This window comes from Protomyctophum parallelum (assembly GCF_964188405.1).
Source record: "Protomyctophum parallelum genome assembly, chromosome: 12".
Classification (NCBI taxonomy): Eukaryota; Metazoa; Chordata; class Actinopteri; order Myctophiformes; family Myctophidae; genus Protomyctophum; species Protomyctophum parallelum.
Window position 1 is genome coordinate 35577308 of NC_139712.1, and position 7500 is coordinate 35584807.

General features: G+C 44.0%; 1 protein-coding gene across 2 annotated transcripts in view; it reads right to left on the reverse strand.

Annotated features, from left to right (window-relative positions):
- The window catches only part of LOC310868026 (receptor-type tyrosine-protein phosphatase mu-like), a 123206-nt gene that overhangs the window by 97733 nt on the left and 17973 nt on the right, over positions 1–7500 (reverse strand). The gene's annotated exons all lie outside the window — the stretch shown is intronic.

A 7500-nucleotide genomic window follows, 5' to 3' on the forward strand; every position in this document is an offset into this window, starting at 1 on the left:
ACGGCAGAGGAAACTATTCAAGGCAACAACCTCTTGATCAAGGTCACGTCAGGAGGAGCAGGGGATTGGACCAGCAACCTTCCGATTCCCAGGTGGCAGCTCTACCTCCTGAGTGTGTGTGCGTGTGTGCGTGCATGCAATGCATGCGTGTGTGCATGCGTGTGCAACTTTAGCAGTGGTTCTCGACCTGGGGGTCGCGACACCCAGAAGCGTCGCCAAATAATTTGCATGGGTTGCCAGATGCTTTTCTGAATGTGCTCAAATCTGAATATATTTATTTATATTAAATCTGTTTTCTATCGTAATATTTCAGTTAAAACGCAGCCATATACTGGTAATACAATAGGCTCTGTGCTCCAGACTGCACATAGACATGGGGATTTACTCTTCCCATGCCACAAATTTGCTCTGTGAAAGTTTAAGAAAATATATCACATGACAACATGGAAACTCCACTGAGTGCGGACAGGGAATGGAACGCTGTGGTGGACGTAGAACAATAAAACAGTGCATGCATGTTGGGGTCGCAAACCACGGCCAAGAGGGGGGGGGGGGCTGTTGCCAGCCTTAAATGTTGAGAACCGCTGCCGTAGAGGAGACAGCTATAACACATTTATCTCTCTCAAGGACATAAAAGTTATGTGGAATAATCTGAATATATCTGGAACTGTGTGCTTGTGCGTGTGTGAGTGCGTGCACACATGTGTGCGTGTGTGCGTGCATGTGTGCATGCGTGCGCGCGTGTGTGTGTGTGCATGTGTGCATGTGTGCGTGTGTGTGTGTGTGTGTGTGCGTGCATGTGTGTGGCTTTGTGTGTGCGTGCGTGTGAATTCTCCCAGCAGCTGAGTGATCAGTAGAATAAACATTAATTGAGAGTTAATGGCGTTAGCATTAGCACGGCTAGCTAACTCGCCTCTGGCTACTGATGAATTATACAACATCCACCCTAGTGCCTCTGGGAGGGAGCGGAGAGAGAGAGAGAGAGAGAGAGAGAGAGAGAGAGAGAGAGAGAGAGAGTTATCATGCTTTTCTATCTATCAGGCACATCTTAAAGGCAGTATTACAATAGTATGCTAATTATTAATAATTGCCCACTTCAAACCCCTGCCACTGCCTGGTACTACACACACAACACACACACACACACACACACACACACACACACACACACACACACACACACACACACACCCTCGTCTCTACTCCCACTTATTTCCCCTTGGGCAACTGGTCCTCGTGGCAAGGACAAGAGAGGAGAGGAGAGATGATGAGAGGAGAGATGAGGAGACAAGACGATCTATCGTTCACTGACGTGTTGTCCCTTTTCGCGCTTCACAGACCGAGTTTAGCTAAAATAACAGATCTGCAGCCTTGTAGTATAGCTATTTTCCACAGTTTGATGTCTATGTAGGCTACGTAGAGGTTCAGTTGTTAACTGTCTGGTACATTTACGACCTGATGAAATAGATTGTGTTTATTTTAAATATAAACGTCACATTTGTGGCACGACAAGATTGAGACTGCTTCTTGAGATCAGCAGAAACAATTTGGGTGAAAATGACTCGATCAAAGATTGCAATCAAGTCATTCATTTAAATGTCAATATGCTAATGTGAAAATATTGCACAAAAAGTGGACGCACGTTCATTCCTCTGAGTAGTACAGTAAGTACCAGAATTAGCAGACTGAATGAACGTCGGTTATGCTTGTGGAAAACAATGTGTTCCAGAGTTTAGCGTTACAATATTACTCCCTTGGAAAAAAAAATGTTTAACCACAATATCACTCACGAATGACGGAGGATGATTTCTATTAGCGGAAAGACAACAGACACGGAGGCAACGGTGGAGACAAAAGCAGGAATTTCACACCTCCAGTCATGCAATGGAATGCCGTCGGATCCGTAGGAAAGTGCCGTTCACAGTGAACACGATAATAACTACAACAGTAATTAATATGTGAGCATCCACACTGACGTACAGTGCATTCTGTAAACGGTAGCACCAAACACACACTGAGCGGTCCAGCTGTGTCAGAGCCCACACGCTGAGGCTGAAAGACACATTCAATAGTAGACACTGCATGGATAACCATGACTCTAATTATTAATTACACAGAGGTGAGGTAATGAAGACCTTATGTGCTATCCAGCACGAAGAGGATTAAGTAAGTATGGGTAATGAAAGCTAGCCTGTCCTCATCAAAGAAACTTTCTGCCTGGGTGTCAAGTTTGCGTCCCAGATGGCTTTTGAATGGCTGTCAGTGTGAACGCTTTCATTGATCCAAAAGATATTGCAAGGTAGCAAAAGTAGCAGATCTACAAGCTTATAGTTATCGTGTTTGGTGTGAACACAGGTTTTTTTATTATTTGCATTTCCTGAGAAGTAACACTTTTGGACATACACGGTATGCGTTTCTTTGGCTGATTATCAATGTTTATTTTTATTTATATAATGTAGACCTATTACTTTTATCAGCAAAATGAACTCTTGCAGCCCGTTGACATTTTGTCTTAAAAGTGTGTTTGTGGTGACACAGAACTGATCTGGGGTCAGACACAAACATTGTCCTTTGTGTCACACAGGAAAACACAGTTAAAATATTTGATTTGAAGTCAAAACACGGTTTATGCAGGATGTGTGTGTGTGTGTGTGTGTGTGTGTGTGTGTGTGTGTGTGTGTGTGTGTGTGTGTGTGTGTGTGTGTGTGTGTGTGTGTGTGTGTGCGCGTGTGTGTGTGTGTGAGAAACAGACGTAAAAAGGCCATCGGACGTGTGAGAGTGTCCGTGTGTCCTGTCTGCCCTAATCTGTCATCTCACACACACACACACACACACAGACACACACACACACACACACACACACACACACACACACACACAGCGCACGCGCACACGTCATCTACTATAGCTGTCACTGTCTACATCTCTCTTCGTATATGTCTGTCTGTCTGTCTGTCTGTCTGTCTGTCTGTCTGTCTGTCTGTCTGTCTGTCTGTCTGTCTGTCTGTCTGTCTGTCTGTCTGTCTGTCTGTCTGTCTGTCTGTCTGTCTGTCTGTCTTGTCTGTGATGATGTAAAGTAGTGGTTCTCAACCTTTTCTGGATGAGGGCACACATTTTCACAATTTTTCAAAAATAGCAGACCTACAAGCTCATAGCACGCCACTCGGTGGTGCGCTATGAGCTTATAGATCTGCTATTTTTTAACAGCTAAATTATAACATAATGTTTAAAACACCAACAGGGGTTCCCGCCCAAAATGGGTTCATTGTAATGATGACTGTGTTCTGACATGGATCAATGGAATTAACCTTATTTTTTTTATACATTAACATTATTTTATGATTAAAATCTTAATGTATTGCCAATATTTTGGGGGCCAAACTGCAACACCCCGACGGCCCACCGACGGCCCCCGGACCACAGGTTGAGAAGGGCTCTTTTACAGTATGAGCACAAACAGGAACATTTCGTTATTGTTTTCAATTCATATTAACATAGAGAAGCAGAGCCATGAAATGAGATATACGGTCATTTACATATAAAATCTGATGTAATTTGCATAAAAAGCGGGACATCATTTGCATAGATTATACAGTTTATAGACTTACGTGACTCTAAATACTAAGCAAAAGGAGATGTCTTGAAACACTTGTCTCTTGTCTGCATTGTCTCAAAATACATCTTTGGAAAAATATACATTTATTATATATTCATATACTATATCCACATTTATGATGTTGCATTCACTCCACATACATTGAATTGAGCAATTATTAAATAAACAAATATATACTGTAGGACCTTCAATATTTACATTTTAGTTTGAGTTCATCATAATTATCATGTTCCTTCACCAGTGAAGGAGTGAGTCAATTGTTTTGAAACAATAACACACAAATAAATGTTTCCCATGTTTAACTAGATCATGCTTTCCAGTGTCTGTCTGTCTGTCTGTCTGTCTGTCTGTCTGACAGACAGACAGATATGTAGGTGAATTTTGATTAAAATTCTAAATAATCTTCTGTCTCAACAGATGGACACACACATATGCACGCACGCACGCACACACACACACACACGCGCACGTACGCACGAATACAATTTTATTGTATTGTATTGTATTGTATTCAATGTATTGTTAAGACAGCTCAGATCTCCTCTATTGTTCTCTTACTTTCTTCTCCTTTTTATTGTTCCCAATCTTTTTCTCACCCTTGTGTTTGCGTCTTAATCCAGAGATTATCAGTACAATAGAATGTTCCAACATTAGAGATTAGAATTGAACCGGTTTGATTTCATCAGACGTATTCTAAACATTCTTCTGGGAATATTCACTTTTATTTATTTTAGATTTTATTAAATGTTTCTTTCTCATCAAAGTGAAAGATTGTCTACAAAACAGAATCAAGGGTAGTTTAAGTGATATATTTGTGTTGTTTTTGCTTTGTTAAAACAGATGAATAGCAGATGAAATAGTGATGCGCTGTGACTGTGAGCTTGTACATCTGCTATTTTTCCATAGCCAAAAACGAAAAAACAAAACAGATTTGAATGGGTCAACCCATTCAGGACTGAAACCGCCATTATATTATACTTTAGCTATTGAAAAATAGCAGATCTACAAGCTCATAGTGCGGAGAGTGCCGCGCTACAAGCTTGTATATATAAATTTATATTCTTTCAGAGTGAACGTTTTTGAGTGGTGCAACCACTCCCTTACGGAGCTATGTGTGTGGGTGGGTGGGTGCCTGGCTGGGTATGAGCACGAAAACAGCATGGTTGTTTTTCACCACCTGTGCGCAACCTAACACACACACAAACACACACGCACAATCGCACATATTAACTGTATATATGATGATTTCGGGTGTGCCAGACAGTACAGTACAGTACAGTACAGTACAGTACAGTACAGTACAGTACAGTACAGTACAGTACAGTACAGTACAGTACAGTACAGTAGAGGGTACAGTAGAGGGACCGGCACAGAGTAACTGTCACTTCTCAACCGTTTCGGACGCGGGGCGGCACGCCGGAACTGGCCCGGCCCCCGGGGCGCGTTCCTGGGAGTCTGCAACTCCCTTGTGTTTGATGGGCAGAACACAGCCATCAAACACAAATGTTTGGTCAATCTATGTGACACCCATTGGAAAAAGCATTGTGGGCGGCCATTAAACACAGACAAGACACAGAACATTCTGTGAACGTTCTGCATGTGTGTATGAGGCCTAAATGTTTAGCAACAGCAGTAACAGTAGCAGTGATCTTTAGCAGCCGTGTCTAATATCTGTAAAATCTGTCTCTCTCACTTTCTCTGTGTTTCTTAACCTCTGTTAACATCGACCAATCCCTGTGCTGCTTCTTGGTATCCCACGGTTACACTCTGACATACATTTGGCCAACCATTAATCAGCAGTGTGACATATTATGGTCTGTTATGGCCTGGGGCCGTTACCACGGCGCCGCAAATACCCTAACCCCATACAGTGGACACACACACACACACACACACACACACACACACACACACAAGCACAGAAATACAACAGAAATCTAAATGAGCAGCACACACACAGCCATGCACGCACGCACACACACTATGTGTCTCCTAGTGTCCCTGCCTGCACGCACGCACGCACGCACGCAGGCAGGGACACTAGGAGACACATTGTGACCCAAAAAACTGTCAAACCCCTGAAGTTGAAAACGAGAACATAGCCTGGAGAACACTCCTCACGTCCTAGACTCTTCCCTCTTCCCTAAAACAGCCTGGACAACGCTCCACACGTCCTAGACTCTTCCCTCTTCCCTAAAACAGCCTGGACAACGCTCCACACGTCCTAGACTCTTCCCTCTTCCCTAAAACAGCCTGGACAACGCTCCACACGTCCTAGACTCTTCCCTCTTCCCTAAAACAGCCTGGACAACGCTCCACACGTCCTAGACTCTTCCCTCTTCCCTAAAACAGCCTGGACAACGCTCCACACGTCCTAGACTCTTCCCTCTTCCCTAAAACAGCCTGGACAACGCTCCACACGTCCTAGACTCTTCCCTCTTCCCTAAAACAGCCTGGACAACGCTCCACACGTCCTAGACTCTTCCCTCTTCCCTAAAACAGCCTGGACAACGCTCCACACGTCCTAGACTCTTCCCTCTTCCCTAAAACAGCCTGGACAACGCTCCACACGTCCTAGACTCTTCCCTTTTCCCTAAAACAGCCTGGACAACGCTCCACACGTCCTAGACTCTTCCCTCTTCCCTAAAACAGCCTGGACAACGCTCCACACGTCCTAGACTCTTCCCTCTTCCCTAAAACAGCCTGGACAACGCTCCACACGTCCTAGACTCTTCCCTCTTCCCTAAAACAGCCTGGACAACGCTCCACACGTCCTAGACTCTTCCCTCTTCCCTAAAACAGCCTGGACAACGCTCCACACGTCCTAGACTCTTCCCTCTTCCCTAAAACAGCCTGGACAACGCTCCACACGTCCTAGACTCTTCCCTCTTCCCTAAAACAGCCTGGACAACGCTCCACACGTCCTAGACTCTTCCCTCTTCCCTAAAACAGCCTGGACAAATCTCTTTTCTATAACAGCCTGGTGGACAACGCGTGCGTACATGGAGTCTGGACCCATTATTCTGGTGCATAACCCGTAAATGCTGCAGACAGTGAGAAATGATGCAATAATGGCCCTCAGAGAGAGAGACAGAGAGAGAGAGAGAGAGAGAGAGTGTGTGTGTGTGTGTGTGTGTGTGTGTGTGTGTGTGTGTGTGTGTGTGTGTGTGTGTGTGTGTGTGTGTGTGTGTGTGAGGGTGTGTGTGTGTGTGTGTGTGAGACACAGAGAGAGAGAGAGAGAGAGAGAGAGAGAGAGTAGTGTGTTATTGATTATAAATTAAGTGCTTAATTGATTAAATTGATCAGAGAGAGCAGTGTGTTATTGATTAGAAATTAAGTGTTTAATTGATCAGATTGATCGGTCAGCCACAACATGAGACTTCCCCTTTGCACTTCACTTGCATCCTTCTGGGACAGCGGTGTTCAATAAAACCATAAAACCGCCATTACCCTTTTCATGTCACGCACCCCCATAGAGGGCGTTTGCGCACCACCAGGGGTGCACGCACCACAGTTTGGGAACCCCTGTTCTAGGACATATGACACAGTAAAATCATCAAGGATCATTTATCATTTTGAGAGTGTCATCTGTTTCTCATTTATGTACACTAAAACATCTTAAAAGAAGTAAACTAGACGACACGTTTGAAGCCAGGCTTCAACTAATTTCGTATAGCTACACTAAACAGTATAGAACTTATTCACAATGAAGTGTTTGTGGGGGTTCATCAACCATCAACCTCCGAAGTACAGACTGAAAATGATGTGAGCCAACAATGGATTTTCAGGGCCCGATCTACCCTATGGGCATGTGCCCAGGGGCCCTTGCACAATTAAGCTATCAGATCCAGCAATCATCACATTGGATAATCTAATGAACATAT